Here is a 24265-nt window from a genome sequence, read left to right as displayed (position 1 = left end):
CTTCGTTTTCATCGCTTGCTGTTCAACCAGCCATGACTCTTAGGATATTCACTTTAAATTTCCCTGTCCCAGAGTTTCTGCTAAGAGTTAACACCGTGTCTTTCACAAAGAATGATACTGCTGGCAGGGACCTTAGAGATCTTCAGGTCCTAGAATGATGAATACATGCTCGCAATGTCATGCCCCTAGCACCTGCTCAGACATCGCCAAGCAATCCAGATATCCATTCGCTTCAGCCTGGGTGTAGCACCGTTGTCGATCTCATCGCAACAGTCCAGGTTGTACTAGTCACTTGCCATTTTTTTTGTGCTTGTGGTGAGACCTATTTGCCATAATTCTTGCTTTAGAGATGAACAAACTTATTCCTAACTAAAGCTTAAAAACATGATAAAATTAGTATGTCGGTATTTAAAAGAATCTCTCTGAATAAAATCTTATTATTTTATTTTGAAAGTTGAAAGGGAATTAATTTTAAAATGATAAAAATCACAATTTATTCTGCCATACTGCTCATTCTTAGCCCTTATGCCTATGCCAGCTTCAGCAATGATTAGGACTGCTGTTAAGAGATCTTGACCTAGAGCTGTAGCAGTAGAACACCTCTGCCCTAACGCCATTATTTCTGAATAACATTCTCCTTATTTGGGTATAGGCTCTCTCTCTCTATATATATATACAGCTCGCGCTTTGCTTCTCATGCTATTAGGCTTTATGGTCTGTTGTAATCATATAATAATGCAAAAACTGAGCAACACATAGATTCTTGAGATAAATCATTTAACAAAAAAGAAGAATATTCTGGCCCTTCTATTTGGGGGTGGTGGAGATTGAGATGAATAATATATGCTATTGCTGTTGTTAGGTGCCGTCAAGTTGGGTCTGACTCACAGTGACCCTATGCCCAACAGAACGAAACACTGCCCGGTCCTGCGCCATCCTTACAATCGTTATTATGCTTGAGCTCATTGTTGCCACCACTGTGTCAATACATCTTGTCGAGGGTCTTCCTCTTTTCTGCTGACCCTGTACTTTACCAAGCATGATGTCCTTCTCCAGGGACTGATCCCTCTTGTCAACATGTCCAAAGTATTTAAGATGCAGTCTTGCCATCCTTGCTTTTAAGGAGCATTCTGGTTGTACTTCCTCCAAGACAGGTTTGTTCATTCTTTTGGCAGTCCATGCTATATTCGATATTCTTCGCCAGCCCCACAATTCAAAGGTGTCAATTCTTTGGTCTTCCTTATTCATTGCCCAGCTTTCACACACATATGATATGATCGAAAATGCCACGGCTTGGGTCAGGTGCACCTTAGTCTTCAAGGTGACGTCTTTGTTTTTCAACACTTTAAAGAGGTCCTTTGCAGTAGATTTTCCTAATACAATGCACCTTTTGATTTCTTGACTGCTGTTTCCATGGATTTTGATTGTGGATCCAGGTAAAACGCAATCCTTGACAACCTCAATCTTTTCTCAGTTTATCATGATGCTGCCTATTGGTCCAGCTGTAAGGATTTTTGTTTTCTTTATGTTGAGGTGTAATCCATGCTGAAGGCTGTGGTCTTTGATATTCATCAGTAAGTGCTTCAAGTCCTCTTCACTTTCAGCAAACAAGGTTGTGTCATCTGCATAATGCAGGTTGTTAATGAGTCTTCCTCCAATCCTGATGCCCTGTTCTTCTTCGCATAGTCCAGTTTCTCAGATTATTTGCTCAGCATACAGACTGAATAGGTATGGTGAAAGGATACAACCCTGCCGCACACCTTTCCTGACTTTAAACCACTTGGTATCCACTTGTTCTGTCCGAACAACTGCCTCTTGATCTACATAAAGCTTTCTCATGAGTACAATTAAGTGTTCTGGAATTCCCATTCTTGGCAATGTTACCCACAATTTCTTATGATACACACAGTCAAATACCTTTACATAGTCAATAAAACATAGGTAAACATCCTTCTGGTATTCTCAGCTTTCAGCCAGGATCTATCTGACATGAGCAATGATATCCCTGGTTCCACGTCCTCTTCTGAAACTGGCCTGAATTTCTGGCAGTTCCTGTCGATATATTGCTGCAGCTGCTTTTGAATGATCTTCAGCAAAATTTTGCTTGCGTGTGATATTAATGATATTGTTTGATAATTTCCACATTCAGTTGGGTCACCTTTCTTGGGAATAGGCTTAAATATGGATCTCTTCCAGTGGATTGCCAGGAAGCTGTCTTCCATATTTCTTGGCATAGATGAGTGAGCACTTCCAGCGCTACATCCGTTTGTTGAAACATTTCAATTGATATTCTGTCAGTTCCTGGAGCCTTGCATTTTGCCAATGCCTTCAGTGCAGCTTGGACTTCTTCCTTCAGCACCATCAGTTCCTGATCGTAAGCTACCTGTTGAAATAGTTGAACATCCAGTTCACTAATTCTTTTTCGTATAATGACTCCGTGTATTCCTTCCATCTTCTTTTGATGCTTCCTGCATCATTTAATGTTTTCCCCATAGAATCCTTCACTATTGCAACTCAAGGCTTGAATTTTTTCTTCAGTTCCTTCAGCTTGAGAAACGCTGAGCCTGTGTTTTCCTTTTGGTTTTCTATCTCCAGCTCTTTCCACACTTTACTTTGTCTTCTTGACAAAGTACAACCTAGAATGCTGTTATGAGCTCTTGTTGAGCAGCCCTTGGAAATCTTCAGTTCTTTTACTTCATCATTTCTTCCTTTTGCTTTAGTTGCTCAACGTTCGTGAGCAAGTTTCAGAGTCTCCTCTGACATCCATCTTGGTCCGTTCTTTCTTTCATGTCCTTTCAATGACCTCTTGCTTTCTTCATGTATGATGTCCTGGATGTCATTCCACAACTCGTCTGGTCTTTGGTCACTAGTGTTCAATGCGTCAAATCTATTCTTCAGATGGTCTCTAAATTCAAGTGGGGTATACTCCAGGTCATATTTTGGCTTTTGTGGATTTGCTGTGATTTTCTTCAGTTTCAGCTTGAACTTGCATATGTGCAATTGATGGTCTGTTCCACAGTTGGTCTATGGTCTTGTTGTGACTGATAATATTGAGCTTTTCCATTGTCTCTTCCCACAGGTGTAGTTGATTTGATTCCTGTATATTCTATCTGGTGAGGTTTATGTGTATAGCTGCCATTTATGTTGGTGAAAAAAGGTATTTGCAATGAAGAAGTTGTTGGTCTTACAAAATTATATCATTCGATCTCTGGCATTAAATTACGTGGTAAATTAGAAGGTGCTATTTAAAAAAAAATAATAGAGGAGCTGAAGGAATTTATGGGATACTGAGAATGCTGGTGGGATCACTTTTCAGTATGGCTGCATAGAGTGGGTTACATTCAGGAAAAGATTTGAAAGAGGTAAGAGAGTTAGCTGTCCATGCAGCTAAGGAGCAACATTCCAGGCCTAGGAAGCAAAAAGGGCAAAGATCTTAAGTCAGGAAGGTGTCTAGTGTGTTTGAGAAGCAGCAGGGATGCCATGGAAACCCTGGTGGCATAGCGGTTAAGTGCTATGGCTGCTAACCAAAGGGTCAGCAGTTCAAATCCGCCAGGCGCTCCTTGGAAACTCTATGGGGCAGCTCTACTCTGTCCTATAGGGTCACTATGAGTCAGAATCAACTCAACAGCACTGGGTTTGGTTTTTTGTTTAAGGATGCCATGGGCAGGACTGGGGGAGATGGCAGGGGAGGGGAAGGGCTGGTATAGTAGGGCCTATCACTTTGGAGAAACACCGAAATGGTACACAAGAAAAAAGTTGTTACTGTGTGCTGTTGAGTCAGTTTTGACCCACAGACCCAATGCGTTGGAGCAGAACTGCCCCTAAGGTTTCCTAGGCTGTAATCTTTATAGGAACAGATCATCAGGTCTTTTCTCCAAAGGTGCCGCTGGGTGGGTCCGAACTGCCAACCTTTTGGTTAGTACCTGATCACTTAACAATTGCACCACCAGGGTTGCTTAGAAAGAAAGTTAAACAAGTATTAAATACTTTGATGTAATTAAACACCAAAAAACCAAACCCTTGCTGTGTGACCATATAGGACAGAGTAGAACTGCCCCATAGGGTTTCTGAGGCTGTAATCCTCACGTGAGCTGATTGCCAGGTCTTTTCTCTTGTGGAGCAGCTGATGGGTTCAAACCACCGGTCTTTGTGTTAGCAGCTGAGCACTTAACCACTGGGCCACCAGGCCTCCTTTTAATATAATTAGCATACATAATTTAATTAAGTATATTTAGTAGGCTTTAGGCCAAAGACAATAGGAGCCCAATTGGCTCCAAAAATTCCCTCTGGCTTTCAAGTGCTTTCTGAATTTTCCCATCACTTTTCTAATAAGAGTCCTTCTTGTGAAATTTATGTTTCCCTAGTCTTTGCAAACTGCCTTCACCCTGCTCACTACTTTTCTAAATGCAAAGTACGTAACAAATTTTCACATTCAGAGTTTGCGTTTTTCTACATCAAACATAATTACCTGTTAAGTATTTTGCGATATTTCTGCAAAATAAATTATATTACAGTACATTTTGGGCTTCATTTGCTACCTCAAACAATGGACTTGAGTCCATTGCATCCCTGGCATAATGATGTGAACTGAAATAGATGCCATTAAAAATGCTAAAAGTGCCTCTTGCGCATCATTCAGGCTTCTCTAGTGGTGCTGAAATGACGTGATGATTTCATGCCAACTCCACCAGCAACCTAAGTGTCTTCGTACAGCTCCTGTATGCATCGAGAGGAGTTGGTCACAACTCACAGGGAGGCAGTGTGCCTGGAAATTCAACTGACGTGAAGATGGCATAGCCTTCCTGGCGACCGCGGACTCCAACCTGGCTTCGGGGGCTCAAGCAGCTAGTCGCACTGCGTACAGTTCTTGCACAGCAAAACGGTTCCATGCCCAGCACTTTGGAGGATACGCGAAGATAAAACACTTCTCACATCGTTAGCATTTGTATGATGTTTTATAAATTTCAAAACACACGCATGATTTTATCCAGAAAAGCTGCACAGTATGTTGCCTTTATATTTTGTAATTGGAAATAATTGGAGAGGCAAAGGTAGCTTATGTAAAATAGAGAAGAATTGGGTTCCCAACTACACAGCCCAGCCACGATGGCGTTCTCACGGCGTGAAATAAGGGCACGGCTCTGGACTCAGCTTCTTGTTGTTAGTTGCTGTCAAGTGGATTCTGACTCATGGATGCCCCATGTGTGCGGAGTAGAACTGCTCCACAGGGTTTTCAAGGCTGTGAGCTTTCAGAAACAGATTGCCAGGACTGTCTTCTGAGGCACATTTCGACGTGTTCAAATCATCAGTCTTCCAGGTGTATTTGGGCACCTAACTGTTTGTGTCCACGCACACTTCCTGGGGAGGGGGCACAGGCCTGGAGAAGCCCCCGTTGGGGCTCTCCCCAAACTTCCATCTTCCGGCCACAGCCTAAAGCCAGGCATCCACAAGGCCAACAGTCCAGCCGGCTGGTCACTCTCTGTGCAGCCTTCAGGGGCACCCACCGTGGCAGTCGGGTGTCAGACCTGCACAGGCAGCGTTTTTCTGTTTTTGTTTTTTTTTTTACTGGTCCTTAGTTTATTTCCTTAGTAGTTGTTTCGGTAATTTACAACAATGGCTAATTTTCCTCTTTGAAGAAATCTAAAAGGTGAAGCAATGAAAACATAAATATATGTACATAACTAAGAAATGAAAGGAAGAAATTTTGTAGCATAATTTTATTCATAGAATTGTTAGAGTAAGAAATCACTGATTCCTCTGAAGAAAAAAAAAAGCTTTAAATTAGACCATATTCTAAGAGAAATAATATTAGTCAATGCCCCAAGTAGAACATATATGTCTGTGTTCTGTCTTTAATTTTCTATCTTCACAGAGCTTCTAAATCTTTTATTACTATTGGCACAGATTTGATCATCCCTCTCTCCAGTGAAAGTGCTTTAAAATGAATTCATTATGTGATTTATTTATATAATAGTTGAATAAAGAATGCCTCAAAGGCTACTCATAGCATGAAACAAACAAAAAAAAATTGAATATATAAATAATATTCAGAACACACTATATATCATTAGCATTTTACTATATATATAATTTCTTATATTGTGCTTTAAGTGAAAGTTTACAAGTCAGTTTCTCATACAAAAACTTATACACACATTGCTATGTGACCCTAGTTGTTCTCCCTGTAATGTGACAGCACACTCCTCCTCTCCACCCTATATTTCCTGTGTTAAAAAAAAAAAAAAAAAATTTTTTTTTTTTTTTATTCAACCAGCTCCTGTCCCTTCTGCCTTCTCATCTCACCTGCAGACAGGGCCTGCCCACTTAGTCTCATGTGTCTACTTGAGCTAAGAAGCACACTCCTTACCAGTATCATGTAGGACTTATACCAAAAAAAAACAAACCCAGTGCCGTGGAGTCGATTCCGACTCATAGCGACCCTACAGGACAGAATAGAACTGCCCCATAGAGTTTCCGAGAGAGTGCCTCATGGATTCGAACTGCCGACCCTTTGGTTAGCAGCTGTAGCACTTAACCACTATGCCACCAGGGTTTCTATAGGGCTTATAGTCCAGTCTAATCTTTGTCTGAATAGCTGGCTTCAGGAATGGTTTTAGTTTTGGGCTAACCGAGAGTCCAGGGTCCATGTCCTCTGGGGTCCCTCCAATCTCAGTCAGACCAGTAAGTCTGGTCTTTTTACTGGAATTTGAGTTCTGCACACCACTTTTCTTGTACTCTGTCAGGGACTTTCTGTTTTATTTCCTGTCAGGGCAGTCATTTGTGGTAGCTGGGCACCATCTAGTTTTTCTAGACTTAGGCTGATGGAGTTCCTGGTTTATGTGGCCCTTTCTGTCTCTTGGGCTCATATTTTCTTTGGTGTTCTTCATTCTCTTTTGCTCCAGGTGGGTTGGGACCAATTGATGCATCTTAGATGGCCACTTGCTAACTTTTAAGACCCCAGACACCACTCACCAAAGTGGGATGCAGAACATTTTCTTAAACATTGTTATGCCAATCTACCTAGATGTCACCTGAAACCATGGTCCCCAGATCCCCGCCCCTGCTACTCTGTCCCTCAAAATGTTTGGTTGTATTCAGGAAACTTCTTAGCTTTTGGTTTAGTTCAGTTTGTGCTGACTTCCCCTGTATTGTGTATTGTCCTTCCCTTCACCTAAAATAATTCTTGTCTACTATCTAGTTAGTGAATACCCCTGTCATGAATTGAATAATGTCCCCCAAGAAATGTGTGTATCAACTTGGTTAGGCCATGATTTCTAGTATTCTGTGGTGGTCCTCCATTTTGTGATTGTAATTTTATGTTAAAACAATTAGGGTGGGATTGTAACACCCTTACCAGATCACATCCCTGGTCCAATGTAAAGGTAGTTTCCCTGGGGTGTGGCCTGCACCACCTTTTATCTCTCAAGAGATAAAAGGAAAGGGAAGCAAGCAGAGGGTTGGGGACCTTATACCACCAAGAAAGCAGCACCAGGAGCACAGCACATCCTTTGGACCCAGGGTCCCTCTGCCTGAGAAGAGCCTCCATCAGGAGAAGATTGAGGACAAGGATCTTCCTCCAGAGCTGACAGAGAGAGAAAGCCTCCCCTGGAGCCAATACCATGAATTTGGACTTAAAACCTACTAGATCGTGAGAAAATAAATTTCTCTTTGTTAAAGCCATCTGCTTGTGGTATTCCTCCTATAGCAGCACTAGATGACTAAGACAACCCCTCTCCCTCCCTGCTCACCCTCGTAACCATCGAAGAATGTTTCTTCTGCATTTAAACCTTTTGTTGAACTCTTGTAATAGTGGTCTCATACAATATTTGTCCTTTTGTGACTGACAAGTTTCACTCTGCAAACTGACTTCCAGATTTATCCATTTCATGAGATGTTTCGAGGATTCATCATTGTTCTTTATTGTTGCATAGTATTGTGTGAATATACCATAATTTGTTTATCCATTCATCTGTTGATCGGCACCTAGGTTGTTTCCATCTTTTTGCTATTGTGAACAGTGATGCAATAAACATGGGTGTGCATATATCTATTCGTGTGACAGGTGTTTTTTCTCTAGCATGTGTTCCAAGGACTGGGATTGCTAGATAGTATGGTAGTTCTATTTCTAACTTTTTAAAGAAATGCCAAACCAATTTCCAAAGTAGTTATACCATTTTACACTTCCACCAGCACTGTATAAGTGTTTCAGTCTCTCCACAACATCTCCAACATTTATTATTTTGTGTTTTTTGTATTAATGCTAGCCTTGTTGGGGTGAGATGATATCTCATTGTACTTTTGATTTGCATTTCTCTAACAGCTAATAATCGTGAACATTTCCTCATGTATCAGTTAGCTGCCTGAACGTCTTCTTTGGTGAAGTGCCTGTTCATATCCTTTGCCCATTTTTTAATCAGGTTATTTGTCTTTTTGTTGTTCAGGTTTTGTAGTATCTAATAGATTTAGAGATAAGACACTAATAGGATTTCTCATAGCCAAAATTTTTCTCCCAGTATGTAGGTTATCTCTTTACTCTTTGGATGAAGTCTTTTGATGAGCATAAGTGTTTGATTTTTAGGACCTCCCAGTTTCTCTTCTGGTGATTGTGCATTGTTAGTAATGTTTTGTATTGTTTGTGCCATGTACTAGGACTCCTAGCATTGTCCCTATTTTACATCCATGATCTTTATTGTTTTAGATTTTACGTTTAGGTCTTTGATCCATTTTGGGTTAGTTTTTGAGCGTGGTGTGAAGTATGGGTCTTGTTTCATCTTTTTGCATGTAATTATACAGTTTTGCCAGTACCATTTGTTAAAGAGACTGTCGTTTCCCCAATTAATGGACTTTGGGCCTTTATTAAATATCAGCTGCTCTTAAGTGGATGAATTTATGTATGCATTCTCAATTCTGTTCCATTGGTCTACATATCTACTACCAGGGTGTTTTGACTACCGTGGCAGAATAATAGGTTCTAAAATCAGGTAGTTTGAGGCCTTCCACTTTGTTCTTCTTCAGCAACACTTTACTTATCCAGGGCCTCTTCCCCTTCCATATGAAGATGGTCATTTGTTTCTCCATCTCATTAAAAAATGCCATTGGAATTAGGATCAGAATTGCATTGTATCTATAAATTGGTTTGGGTAGAATAGACATTTTAACAATGTTGAGTCTTCCTATCCACGAACACATGTTTTTCCACTTATGTCTCTTTTGGTAGCTTGCAATAGTGTCCTGGAGTTTTCTTTGTATAGGTCTTTTACATCTCTGGTTAGATTTATTCCTAAGTATTTTATCTTCTTGGGGGCTTTTGTAAATGGTATTGATTTAGTGATTTCCTCTTTGAAGTTCTCTATGTTGGTGTAGAGGAATCCAACTGATTTTTGCATGTTTATATTATATCTTGATACTTTGCTGGAATCTTCCTTTAGTTCCAGTAGTTTTCTTGTGGATTCTTTGGGCTTTTCTGTGTATAAGATCATAACATCTGCAAATAGAGGTACTTTTACTTCTTCCTTACCAGTTTGGATGCCCTTTATTTCTTTTTCTAGCCTAATTGCTTTGGGTAGAACCTCCAGAATAACGTTGAATAAAAGTGGTGATAAAGGGCATCCTTGTCTGGTTGCCATTCTCAATGGGAATGCTTTTAGACTTTCTCCATCTAGGATGACGTTGACTGTTGGCTTTGTATAAATGCCCTTTATTATATTGAGGAATTTCCCTTCTATTCCTATTTTGCTGAGAGTTTTTATCATGAATAGGTGTTAGACTTTGTCAAATGCCTTTTCCAGATCAACTCATAAGATCATGTGGTTCTTGTCTTTTTTTTTATTTATGTGATGAATTACATTGATTGTTTTTCTAATGTTGAACCATCCCTCCATACCTGGTATGAATCCTATTTGGTCATGGTGAATTATTTCTTTGATATGTTGTTGAATTCTATTGCCTAGAGTTTTGTTGAGGATTTTTGCATCTAAGTTCATCTGGAATATTGGTTCGTAATTTTTTTTGGTGTCTTTACCTGGTTTTGGTACTAAGGTTATGCTGGCTTCATAGTATGAGTTTGGGAGTATTCCATCCATTTCTATGCTCTGAAATACCTTTAGTAGTAGTGGAGTTACCCCTTCTCTGAAAGTTTGATAGAATTCTTCCGTGAAGCTCTCAGGGCCAGGGATTTTTCTTATTGGGAGTTTTTAAATTACCTTTTCAATCTCTTCTTTTATTATAGGTTTATTTAGTTGTTGTACCTCTGTTGTGTTAGTTTAGGTAGGTAGTGTGTTTCTAGAAATTCAACCATTTCTTCTAGGTTTTCAAATTTGTTAGAGTACAATTTTTCATAGTTTTCTGTTATGATTCTTTTAACTTCAGTTGGGTCTGTTGTGATATCGTCCATCTCACTTTTTATTCCATGTATTTGCTTCCTCTACTGTTTTTCTTTTGTCAGTTTGGCCAATGTTTTATGGATTTTGCTGATCTTTTCAAAAAGGCAACTTCTGGTCTTGTTAACTCTTTCAATTGTTTTTCTATTCTCTATTTTGTGTGATTCTGCTTTAATCTTTATTATTTGCTTTCTTCTGGTGACTGGGGACTTCTTTTACTGCTCTCTTTCTATTTGTTTGAGTTGTAGGGTTAATACTTTGATTTTGGCCCTTTCTTCTTTTTGGATATGTGCATTTATTTCTATAAATTGACCTCTGAGCACTGCTTCTGCTGTGTCCAAAAGGTACTGGTAGGATGTTTTCACTCTCATTTGATTCTGTGAATTTCTTATTCTGTCCTTAATTACTTCTATAACCCAGTAGTTTTTGAGCAAGGCGTTGCTCAGTTTCCACGTATTTGATCATTTTCCTTGCTTTTTCTGTTATTGATTTCTACTTTTACAGCTCCATGGTCAGAAAAGATGCTTTTCAATATTTCGATGTTTTGGATTCTGTTAAGGCTTGCTTTATGACCTAATATGTGGTCTATTCTGAAGAATGTTCCATGAGTGTTGGAAAAGAAAGTACATTTGGCTGTTGTAGGGTGGAGTGTTCTGTATATGTCTACAAGGCCAAGTTGGTTGAGTGTGACACTTAGATCTTCTGTGTTTTTATTGAGCTTCTTTCTGGATGTTCTGTCTTTCACAGAAAGTGGCTTGTTGAAGTCTCCTACTATTATTGCGGAGCTGCCTATCTCTCTTTTCAATGCTGTTAGAGTCTGTTTTATGTATTTTGGAGTTCTGTCATTGGATGCATAAATATTTATTATGGTTATATCCTCCTGGTGTATTGAGCCTTTAATTGTTATACAGTGTTCTTCCTTATGCTATGTGGTGGATTTTACTTTAAAGTCTATTTTGTCAGAGATTAATATTGCCAGTCCTGCTCTTTTTGATTGTTGTTTGCTTGAAATATTTTTTTCCATCCTTTGAGTTTTAGCTTGTTTGTGCCTTTAAGTCTAAGGTGCGTTTCATGTAGGCAGCACATAGATGGATCATGTTTTTTATCCATTCTGCCACTCTCTGTCTCTTTATTGGTGCATTTAGTCCATTTACATTTAGCATAATTATTGAGATTTTTTTTTTTATGAGTTTAGTGCTGTCATTTTGATGTCTTTTTTTTATGAATCAGAATCGACTTGTCGGCAATGTTTTTTTTTTATGAATAAGAAAATGATTAAATGGATAACATAAAAAGGCAGTAGGTTTGTGAAATAGAGAAAAAGACACACAAAAGGAAAGAGGAAAATATTCAGGTTATAAAACATTCAAGGAGTTGTCGGAGCTGTGGATTGGACAGCAAACCAGGACTCAGTAAATAAAGATACAAATGAAAATGGAAGGCATCCATGACAAACACTGCTAGTTGTTTGCTTAATATCCATTCTTCTTTTTCCAGAACCCTAATTGTATTCAGGCAGCAATGTGCCCAGTTTCTCCTTGGACACCTGGTAGGTGAAATTCATTAAGTAAGGCTTTGGGAAGGCTCTTTAAAGGAGGTTGTTTCAGTAGGAGCAGCTCACTCTACCCTTTTTGCCCTTTACCATTTTCCTTCTGCTCCCAGTGTGTAAAGTGATTACTGGAGTCTCAACAGCTACCACAGACCAAGAGGTAGTGCAGTAATGTTGGATCTCACATTCGTGATGATTGGACTGTGAAGCTACTGTGCTGGCTTTGACCTGCTTAACTCTTAACTTCCGACATAGAGACAAACGAAAGCCACTCTGGGTGAGAAGGTGGGTCTGTGTTAAATGTAGCCAAAACTAACTTAATTGATGTGGGCACAGTGAAACAAATAAAACATTTGAAGGAAGAATGAGAATTTTTATTGGGCAAAGCAGAATGAATGAAACTTCTTTTCCATTGATCAATATTTGTTGCTCTTTGTAGACAGTGTCTCTCCCAACTGAATTTTTAGATGAAAAGAGTGAAACATCACACATTTCTTGCAGAGCAGTTCTCTGAAGCTGAGCCAGAAGCAAAGAATCAGTAGTTGCCTATTACTACTTAATAATTATTACTATTATTTATTTCTACAGCACTTTGTCAAGGTCACAGCACTTCCATATAAATTACAGGCAGTCCCTGGGTTACGAACAAGATTTGTTCCTGAGTGTGTCTTTAAGTATTTAGGTAAGTTGGAACAGGTACATACAGTCTTATTTAGCCTTACTTTGTTTTAGTGCATGGAAACCCTGGTGGTGTAGTGGTTAAGTGCTGTGACTGCTAACCTAAAGTCTGGCAATTTGAATTCACCAGGCACTCCTTGGAAACTCTGTGAGGCAGTTCTCTTTTGTCCTATAGGGTCATCTACTAGATGGCACTGGGTTTGGGTTTTTTTTTGGTTTTTAGTGCAAGAAAAGACTCCAAGCCTATTCAATGATTTAAAAGCTTCACATTCAGCAAGTAGCCATTGGTTCAATCTTTTCAAAGTGAGGGCAATTTACATAATATTACAGGGCAAGTAGGAATTGTCTGTAAGTCAAAAGTTCCTAACCCTGGGACTGCCCTGCCTGTATCTGATATTCATTCGTACTTTTATTCACCTCATATGATTTGAGCACCTAATATTGTAGGTCCGGCCAGAGGGTAAAGCACTGCACAGACTCATACTATAAGACAGGGCCAGAAAATTAGTTACCATTTGTTGACTGGCTACCTTGCAGGAGTCACCTTCCTAAGCACTTTACAGATGTTTTCTCACCTAATTTCATAACAACTTGCAGATGATTACTGCAACACAGACCACTCCAATTACTGCCCTCTTACCCCTACATCTATACATCTAGCTGCCAGAAATCAGAGGGGAAAAGATGTGACAGGGCAGGGACATAAAGGAGAATATTCACCTTCTGCTGGCCAGAATTGTTGACCAAATCCAAATGACAGTTAAGTGTGGGGAAGTAGCTTGGAAGGAAGAAGTCTTCCATCTTCATTCCCAATCTGTTGCTAAATCTTCTGTTTGTATTATAAATAGGAGCAAGCTAAACTCATTGTGTGCTCATCAACAGATGAATGGTTAAACAAAATATAGAACATACATACAATGGAGTATTATTTGGCTATGAAGCTAAATTTAGATAAATACATACTCATTATTTTGTATTATCCATTTGTTTACAGCTATTAGTTTCCAGGGGTTGTGGTAGGCTGCTTAGTGTGGCAGTTAAGAAACCAGCCTCTGAAGTCCACAGTGCTGGAGATCTAATCCCTGCTGCGCTAACCAGGGCTGTGTCATTCTGCCTCTGTGTCTCCATTCTCATCTACAAGATAGTCTACCTCATAAGGTGGTAAGGATGAAAGGAGCTAAGATGCGTAAAGTGCTTGGAGCGATGGCTGGCTGCTGGATGATCTAACTTAATGCATGTGAGCTGCTGTTTATTTTAATGGAGAAACCAAAGAAGTAAACATCCCTATATAAAATATAGGGATGGGTGAGGCAAGGCATAGGCAAAAAATTTAAAAAAAAATTTTAATTTAAGAATTCAGCCAGTAAGTGTTACAAGAGGTCTGCTCTCAGAGAGGTCTTTGTTTTAGAACTCCCTCAAGGGGATCAAGAGTAACTGAGGAGGACAATGGAAGGGAAAAATGTTATTCTTGGAGGAGAGACGTCAGGCAGGCTCTCTACGGAGCTCCTAGGTAGCTTCAGCAGGTGGCTAAGCAGGTGGCAATCTGGGCAGGATGGTATTGCATTAAGAACAACGCCAGCCTGATGCAGTCAGGGCTAGTGTGAAGAGACAAGGAGCTGCAGCTCTGACACTCGCAAGCTTCACACCTAGACACCTTCACCAAGTTACTAACCACCCTGTATCTCACCGTAGAAAAAGTAGGCACTATCTACAGGGAAGACATGTTTGAAGGGTAATGTTAAGGAATGTATGAGAAATCAAATGTTGAAACATTCTTAGTTCTCTAAAAAACCTGTCAGATGTCATTGAATTGATTTCTACTTATAGCGACCCCGTGTGTTACAGGGTAGAACTACCCTATAGGGTTTTTTAGGCTGTAATTCTACTCTGTCCTATAGGGTCGCTATGAGTCGGAATCGACTCGACGGCACTGGGTTTCTGGGTTTAATCTTTAGAGAGTAGATTGGCAGGTCTTTCTTGCTGGAGTGGCTGTGGGTTAGCAGCCCAGCACTTAACCTTTGCACCACCAGGCTCCTCCTAAAAACTAGTTTTGACCTATTAGTTGGGATACAAGCAAGCATGTGATTGAAACCTTCAACCCTTTAAAAAATTATGTAAAACCACTAGTGCCGTATATTTATAGGACGTTCATTCCATGGAAAGTAGTTTGGACATATACTGTGTATTGGGGACTAGCAGGGGCTGCTGGTACAATTACAACAAAATTCTTCAGACAGAGGCTTATGAACCTGTAACGGAGGCAGTTATGCACAGAGAAAAGTACCATATGGGTAGTAAGCGCTGTCATGGAACTAGAATCAGTGCCGAGGGAGCCCTTAAGAGAGAAACCTCTGACTTTGCAGGTGCAGGGAGACGTGAGTCTCAAAATATTTCTACACAATAACAACAAAAACAATATGGGGTGGCACAAGAGAAAATGGCATGCTGAGTTTGGATGGGGCTACAGAGGGTCTTCTAGAATTTTGCTGGGCTCTTTTCTTTTCTCTTTTGCATATGGGAAAAAGCAATAATTGACCTGGGCTCAACAGTTGAGCCTCAAAGGCCAATGAAGAGTTGCTAGATTACTTCTCTAAATGACATTGGGTAATACATTTCTGTATTAAAAGCGATGTATGGCTCATTAAAAAATACATCTTTATATGTACAACACAAAATATACCTAAACCATCACATAAGCCAAATCAAAGTGATGGGTCCCAGGCACTGAAGGGGCTGGGGAAAAGTGGGCGAGGACCTAACGGTCCGTCTGCCGCCAGGCTAACCCGGGACCTCTCCCCTGCCAGGCGACCGCGGGATTTGTGGAGGGGTGGGAGCTCCCAGCAGGGGAAGTTCAGAGCCGAGGGAGCGGCAGAAGCACGTGGGCTGAGGGGGTGGGAGGACGCAGACGGCGGACTAACGGGTGGAAGTGTCAAAGAGGAAGGAGTGGAGGGCCGCCGAGGTGACAGGGTGTGGTCTGGGGGGGGAGCAGGCGAACAGGGGGAGGAGGACAGAGACCCACTGGGACCGAGGAGGCACAGGAGAGCGTGCCTGCGTCGCTCTGTGCGGTGACAGCGAGGAGCGCGGCGCGGGGGCTGGTGGCTCGGGGACTTTCCGGTCCTCACCAAGTGAAGCCCCAGCGCGGAGCTGCCCCAGCGCGTAGCTGCGCCAGCGCCTGCCGCCTGGGCCGCGGGGCCAGACACCTGCCGAGTCTGGAGCGGGAGTCCGGCCGAGATTCGGCCCCCAAGTAAGTCTGGCCTTTTCTCCCCATTTCTCCGCCGCCGCCTAGGTCCCTGTATCTGCGGAGCGAAGAGCTCCTGTTGGGGGCTGCACGAAGAGCGCACCAGCGAGCCCAGGCGGCGCCCAGCCAGGCTCCAACCCCCGGGCGCGCCCCGGCCGGCGCCGGGACCCGGCCCCAAGGCCTGGACGCCCGGTTCCCGTGCGCGCCTCGGACCGAGGAGGCTGCACAGTGCTTGGCACTGACGCTACCGGTCTTTTGTGTCTTGCTGGGGCCCAGAGCCGTGCCAAGCCGGGGGGGAAGGAACGGAATTCACTTTATGGCTCCTGGCCCCACCTCTTGCCCTCACCCCAAATCCTCCGGGATTTCAGTCTGCCGCGGACACGGGTGCCAAGTGCGTGCCAACCCCCGAGCTGGGCTACTTGCATCCTGATGGGCCGCCAACGGGACCACCCAGCCGCCCCTCGATTTTGATTTTGTTTTTAGGTATAGCATCTTATCTGGTGGGTAGTGAGAGGAAGGGGTGGCTGGGTGATCACGGGGATTTGGGTACAGGAAACGACCTACCTCCTCGCTGTTCTTGGGTTTTGAGGGGAAGGGGTAGGGGCACCGGGAGCCCCGAAGCCCCGAGCGTCCCGCGCTAGCGGGCTTGCGCGCAGCGGGCGAGCTGGCGTTCGTTGGGTGGGTCCCTTGTCTAGCTCATTGTTCGCGGGGACTGTTCTTGGGGCCGGGCTCAGCGACACAGACGCCGTTCACGGGGCTGTAAATAAAAGTGAGGACTTGGAGGAGCTAGGGTCAAGGCTGCCTCCAGGAAAGGGCTCGTTCAGTTTGGAAACATACTTCTCTGTGTTCGGAGGGAAGAGTAGTCCACTGCGAAAACCGCTCGGAGGAGTAGGAAACTTAGATCTGACTAATTCACCGAGACTGCCTAGTGCGTTAAGCCCTAAGGAACAGGGCGCGATCTTCCACCTCTAAAATTGTTTTCAGAGTAATGAAGACGGAGTTTTAATGTTACTGGCAACTAGCTGCTTTCTGTTTCTTGCTGGCACCTGTTTCTCTTAAAGGTTCCTGTTTTTTTTTTTTTTTTTTTTTCCCGCCCCACCTCCCTTTTTTGGATGTGTATTTATTCGGGTTGTGCCTTTAGCTAGTGGAATTGCAGGGTTCCGGGAAAAGAATCCGTTTTAAAAAACGAAGTGCAATTTGCACTGTACAAATGGCTAAGCTGTGGCGTCGACGTCCATCGCTCCCCGCTCTAGCCGCTGGCTGACATCCATGGAGGCAGACACGTGGTCACGGAGTCAAAGGGAGCCCTTTCCCCCGGGTTGGAGACGCGGAAAGACTTCTCTGCATGCTCCTTTGGTTGGAGGGTAGCATACTCTTACTCGAGTTTTTCCATTTCTTTAAATTACGATGGCATCACCTGTTCACGGTTTCTGTTCCTTAACCCACTACAGTGGGGGGTGCATTTTGCTGAAAAGGATGTCCTTTTTTTCCCTAGCGTCCATGAGTTATAATAAACACGCCTTGGCCTTATTTCAATTTGACGTGTCTGATGGACTTGGCAGGTGCCTGAGTCCCAGCCCCGAGGAGAAATACCTAATGTGAACACCTCTCTAACCACAAGCCTGATTCCACAAGGAAAAACCATGCAGTGGGAATGACGTTTAGGGCATGGAAAGCTGTGTGATTTATTGTAAGAAGAGGGAGTTAGCTAGATGATAAATAAAAATGGAAACCTGGGTGGGCAACCAAATCATATCCGCAGTTCCACACATGTACATATGGAAAAGTATATTGTTCTCTTTCTCTTTTCCTCTCTCTCTCTGTTTCTGTCCTTATTGCTCTTAATATGTATACCCTTCATGCATTTCATAGCAGTATGTCCACCTCTTGTTTATTTCTTTGAAAAAAATCTGTTATGTTTTCAGTCTATTATTATTTTAAAATTTCAGTATCAGTAGTGCTCATTGTACTCAGAGGACTGTCTTTTGAATTGTTCTTTTGTCTACTTGCACTCCATGTCCAGTTTTGTATGGGATTGCATGAGGAATGAATCCAGCAGGTTCTAATGAAGATTAAGGCAGGGAAGGTATCCACAGCTATCTGTAAACTCTGTTCTCATTTAAACACCTTCCCACATGACCAGTTTTAGCTATTTGCTTATTCATCTTCTGAAGTCTCCAGACCCTGAATTCTTACCCAGAATGATTACTGCACTAAATCTTGATCGTACAAAGAACAGAGCTTAATTATTTTGGTCTCATTTACCAGTTAGCAATGTTTAGTGTTGCCAACTTAATTATATCATTGAAATATGCATGCCTTTAAAGCATGTTGAAAAAGGTTCTTCTCAACTTGTTTCTTCATTAAAAATAATAATAATAAAAGTCCTTGGGAAGCCATAATTCCATTGCAGTGAGGCCCCCTGACCGTTTGTGTTTATTGAGTTTACTCTTCCATGGGAAGAAAGAACCATTGTTTTGTTGTCTAGGAAGATGGAAAGTGAGAAAAGAAAATCAAGCACTTCAGAATTAAGCACTTTAAAATGTTCTTGATTATTTTCTCTATTTGGGAAAATATTTCTAAAATCGAAGAGTGATTATTTTCTTAAAGATACACAACAAATTTACTCTGGGATCCTTAGGAAAAAAAATTTCAGGATGGAGATGTTAGCTGTTGCTAAACACTCATAAACGTTTGGTGTATACAAATATATAGTATGTACTTTTGAAGCAGTCTCATAAGAAAATGTCTTCTCTCTATAGAATTACGAAATGTTATTAAATTATTGTTACTGAAACATTGAAATCTTATCAGAATCTGTACTTAAACATACTGTCTTCTTGCAAGTGCGTTAATTGTAATAGCCTGTTTGTTGAGATTTAAAAGAACATCATTGATGTCATGGTGTGCTTTGCATTTTAAAATAGTGGCTAATGAATTACAAACATTCATTAGGGCACCACCACTTGCTGAAATTTCTCAGGACCCCCAAATAGAGAATTATTTGTCCTATATATTATCATTCATGCCCTTGCTGAGTTTCTGTCCATCCTCTTTTCTTATTCAAAATTGATTGCCTTTTAAAGTAGTACTCTTGTCTCTGAATCTTTTGTTACTGTAGTCCTATCTCATAAATTTGTGTGCAAACATCTTCAGCATAGTTTGGTTTAGGGGAGTTCCTGCTGAAAACAAGTGGGAATTAGTGGAGGGAGGGGCAAAGAGAGGAGAATTAACTTCTATTAAACCTGGAAGGAGTCAAGGCTTAACACAGAAAGAGAAGGGCAGGCTTCGCTGGATAAAAATTCATTGAGGAATACTTTGTTGACCTTTAAGACTCCAAGCTGTGTAGCACATACTTATATCTGGGTCATTCACACGCTAACTTCACGTGTGATAAAGGAAAATAATGGAGCGTCACAGGCGGTGCCTTTGGTTTGTTGCATTTGAGCGGTGACTTTAATTCCATTCATTTTCTTCATACTAAGTGTTGAAAACTACTGACTGTTTTCTTTTGGGGGGGGAGAGGGGTGGGTGGGTGGGGTCGAGGGAGGAGCACAGTTCTATTGTAGGAAACTGACAATTTTTACTTTGGAAATGTTTTATTTAAAAAGTTCGGTTTCTTCTATCAGTTTAGTGCTTTTTAAATTCTTACCGAATGTTTACTTAGGAAGGTCGTGTTTGATACTCAACTCTCACAATTAGAGCAGCCAGAAACAAATCTTTTAAGTGGTTCAAATTAGTGCATTTATATCTTAAATTTAGATTTTCTTCCCATAAACTAATTGGAAGAAAAGCATTGAGTTAGGTATTGTTTTTAATAACCAATATTCATTTAGAATTCCTTTAAGTTGAAGATTAACTTGATTAATAAAAATTTTTACATCTATGAAGATATAAGATGATGCAGAAAACCCTGGTGGCTTAGTGGTTAAGTACTACGGCTCCTAACCAAAAGGTCAGCAGTTCGAATCCACCAGGCGCTTCTTGGAAACTCTATGGGGCAGTTCTACTCTGACCTATAGGGTTGCTATGAGTCAGAATCGACTCGACGGCAACGGGTTTTTTTTTTTTTTTTTAAGATGATGCACATTAATAATTTTGTATACTTTTATTATATAGCTTTTCTCTGATAAGTTAGTATATTTTTACTCTCAGGGGCAATGCAAGTTTCTTAACGGATGGTATTTTCTCTTTTGCTTTGGCTGCTACAAAGCTCATAGCCAATCTGAGATCTAAGTTAATATCCATATAGGCCACCATGGAAACCCTGGTGGCATGGTGGTTAAATACTACAGCTGCTAACCAAAGGGTTGGCAGTTCGAATCTACCAGGTGCTCCTTGGAAACCCTATGGAATCAACTCGAGTGCAATGGGTTTGGTTTTTTTTGTAGGCCGCTATGGAGTGCATATGTGTGTTATTTTTCTCAAGGGCATTATCTTATCCTACTTATGTATGTATTTTCTGTCTGTGTCTGATCTCTAATTTTCTGCCTTTTTATTGTAGAAGGAGATAGACCATCACAGTTAAAGTAAGTAAGTGTTTAGAAATACAGTCAAATCAGCAAATGGTTATTAAGGTCAGATGTGGCAAATGCTGAGGGGTGTTAGGCAAACTGAAGCCTATGTTCTCATCTTAAGATTCTATCCAGACAGAGAAGCATAAACTCCTAAAAAGTCAGCTCATGAAGAGCCAACAAATATACATGCATCTGTTGCATTCTAATAAAAACTCAGACCCTGTCTTCAATAACACTCATCTGCCACTTTTTAGGAAACAACAACAACGCTATTAATGCCATCAACCAGTAAAGCAAAGTAACCAGATCATTTTGTTAGAAAGGATTCCCCTTGGGTACACTAAACCTCAGACAGCCTGAGGATGTGAGGGTAAAAGTAGATGTTGGAAACATCATTGTGATTCTGTAGAAGTGGCAACTCCTAAACATTTCTGTCTTCCATCTCCCTCTCTTTCTCTCTCCCCCCTTCCCTCCTCCCTCCCTCCGTTGGCATCTCTGCTTGCTACCTGATTGGCCAGTAGCTGGACCTGATTGACAGGTGTGGCCATTCTGATGGCAAGCTGACCCCACCAGGCTGGCAGCTTTTGAAATTTCTGGCTATGTAAATATGGTATTTTTCTAAGCACTGTACTTAAATGCAGTGGTCAAGCTTAAGTGCCCACTGATTGTTTCCCTTTGTACTTGAATCAACAACCATTTTCAGCCTTTACAAGGGACCGCCCACAAAACTGTTCACTTTGACTGTAGAGAAACTCAGAGGAGGGGGAAAAAAGTGAAACTTTGAAAACAAAATTATAACTAAGTTATTGACCCAGAGTGACATATTTATGGCTGAGACCATAGACTCTTAATTAAACTTCAAATCTGACCCTGGGTATGAATTTGACTCTGATCTTCTCCGTCTCCCAGATAAACACAATTTCTTTCTTTTTTTTTTTTTTTTAACCCAGACACCTTGATTACAATCAATGTTAAAAATAATTTAAAGGCTTAAACTCAAATCTCTTGCCCTGAACTAAAGCAAACTATCAAACAGACAATGATAAATACTCATCATTTAATCTTGGCCTTTTAAAAAGCACACTGGATATAATGAAAATCAGCATATTAGTACACTTACTGTGCTCCCAATTAAGATATAAATAGTGCATAAAGCTTTAAAATTTTCATCAAATTAATGTTTCACTGACATGCAAATTAACTACTGACATCTAAGGTGCTTGCCATGTACTGTTTCCTAATTGGCAGGTGAACCTCTGAGGGTTATTTATAGATGACATGGCAACAAAGCCCTCCAGTAAGTGCTCATTGTGCAGCTCAACTCAAATTGATGTTTGAGCTTTGATTCACTTCGCTTTTTTCATATCCTTATTGATTTTAAAGCGTCTCAGAAATAAGCTAGCTGAGGTGCTAAATATATAATTAATAACATTTGGGCATGGAATTTGTCTTCAGATAATCCCTAAGAGATTTGGAGACCAATTGAATAATCCTCTCCAGCTTGTTGCGTTATGAATAACTCTTAGGACTGTGAATTTCAACTCAAAGGTTTAGTAACATTCATTTCTATCCAGAGCACACAAGATAAGTATTCACAAAGGAAAAGTGATGAAGAAACTTGAACATTTAGCAAGCGAATTAATTTTTAAGAGTAGCTGCCTCTAAAGATCTAAGTGGAAATCCTATTTTATTCTCTATTGACAATTGAGGCTTCTTTTATCTCTACTTTGTATTTTTTTTTTTTTTTGTATTACATTGTGTCTATGAAGAATGTAGCGAGGGAATTATAATGTATCTACAATTCCCAAACTGTGTTATTGGGTTCAAATTTGGCCTTTCCTTTCCTTGTGACATGTCTGTGCCTGCCTAAAGACAGAATGACCAAGTGAAAAATGGAAAAGAACGCCCTTCATTTATTCCAGACATTTCTGGTAAACATGTATTTCTTGCATGATCTCCTAAGGCAGTCAAAGATACAAAAATTTTTAATCCTTGCCTATAAAAATTTGACTTATTAGAGAAGTTTACCATTTATTAACCTTTTAGCTATTTTCTTCATGCCCCACCCAACCTAAAATGTCCTACTTTTTCTACCAAGTTGGTAAAATACCTCTTTTCTTGAAGATTTAAAAGGTGCATCCTTCTCGAAGGTATCCCCATGGTTAGATTTAGATTTGCCATTCTTTTTTATGTGTGTTTTAAACTCATAAACATGAAAATGTTTTGAAAGGCAAAAAAATCTGTAAAAATATAGCATTTGTTATAACTATTAATATGATCCCAAAGCTAAGGAGATCAACCAAATGTTGGATCCAGGTAACAGGTGGAAGTAAATACATGTCTTATTTTGAACACTTTTTAACAGTAGTAGTTGGCTTGTTATTGTTTATCTACTAATGTGGGTAATGAGGTGATAGTATAGGCATGATCAAAGCAACTTGCTTTCCTTTTTCGATTTTATTTCTGTGTACACAGCCAGCCAGAGATACGCTATTTCAACAACTTCTACACACACGGTTCTGTCATTGATCATATTCTTCAATCTCTGCTACTGTTCTCGCTACCCTTTCCCAACTCTTCCACCACCATTATCTTAAACTCACTGCCCCTTAAGCTTCCTGTCCAACCTTCCGAGTAAGGCAACTTGAGTTCTTGCTAACTAAGGTTTATGAGGACGTCTATCCCTTAATTCGAAAAAAATTCACTTACTTTCATTAATATACATTGAGTGAAGACTTTGTATGTATCAGGTATTGAGATAGGAAATGAGCATAAAAGAAAAATAAAATGCCCCTGCCCTGAAGGAATTTAGAATCAAATGGAGATAAAGATCCTGAATAACTGTGGTAAATGATACAAATCATAATGGAATATTTGGGGAGCTCTGAGGAAGAGTGTATGACCCAATTTGGTGGGGGGTGATCTGGGAAAGTTTAGTGGGGAATTTAAAGGTAAAAGGACAAATGGAGATTTAGCAGGTGGAGACGCAGTGGATGGGAACCTCTGGCACAGATCTATGCGAGAAAAAGCCCATCACCGTTGAGTCGATTCCAACTCACAGTAGGGCAGAGTAGAATTGCCCCGTAAGGCTTCCAAGGAGTGACTGGTGTATTTAAGCTGCAGACCTTTTGGTTAGGAGCCAGACTCTTAACCACTGTGTCACCTAATTAAATCCAACTCTCCTGTTATGTACCTGTACCTGTGCAACTGAATGTGTCTAAAGAAAAATACACAAACATGCTGACTTGTATCATTTTATATTCATTACTCTTAAATGGACGCTTGACGTTATCACATGATCTTACTCTATATTTCCTTCCTCTATTCACTCGCCTAGAAGACCATGTCATAACTTTCTCTTCTCTCCTTCAATGCTCAGTATCTCCTGTCTACACCCTCACTATCAGTTGAAGACCTTGTTTCCTATTCACTGAGAAAATTGAAAGCATTCAGAAAACACTTCCATGGACACCCACCCCATCTATCCGTCTACCGGTATCTGTTCCTACAGTCTGCCTTCTTGCAGGTTCTCTCATACAACACTGGTGGAATTTTAACAGGTGTCATCTTAGTGAAATGCAGTGTAGAAATATGTAAATGCATTTGATCATTGAATAAAACCATTTCTTTAGACCAAGAACTTCCATTTTTAGATGTTTGTCTTTGGGAAATAATCAGGGTAGCAATCAAAGATGTATGGGAAGGGTGTTGCTTGGAGTAGTCAAAAAATGTGAACTAGCACACTTGCCTAGAGATAGGAGAAACAACAGATACACTACAGCATGTTCTTATGATAGAATGCTAATCATCACTGTTAGGGTATGGGGAGAACTGGACTTGGCTTTTTGTCTTTTTTTCCTGAAAATAGCCCTTGGAATTTCTTGAACAATCAAGGTGACTTTGC

At 40.7% G+C, this 24265-nt stretch overlaps 1 protein-coding gene across 2 annotated transcripts in view; it reads left to right on the top strand.

The window, feature by feature from the left end:
- The first annotated feature begins 15640 nt into the window (after positions 1-15640).
- SEMA6D (semaphorin 6D) overlaps positions 15641-24265 on the top strand; it is a 770868-nt gene continuing 762243 nt past the window's right edge. For both annotated transcript variants that reach the window (XM_049899686.1, XM_049899685.1), the window contains exon 1: positions 15641-15850. The gene's annotated coding sequence lies outside the window, so the exon portion shown is untranslated. The remainder of the gene's footprint in view (positions 15851-24265) is intronic.

The sequence above is a fragment of the Elephas maximus genome, chromosome 10 (genome assembly GCF_024166365.1).
Source record: "Elephas maximus indicus isolate mEleMax1 chromosome 10, mEleMax1 primary haplotype, whole genome shotgun sequence".
Classification (NCBI taxonomy): Eukaryota; Metazoa; Chordata; class Mammalia; order Proboscidea; family Elephantidae; genus Elephas; species Elephas maximus.
This window is presented reverse-complemented; position numbering and strand designations above follow the sequence as displayed.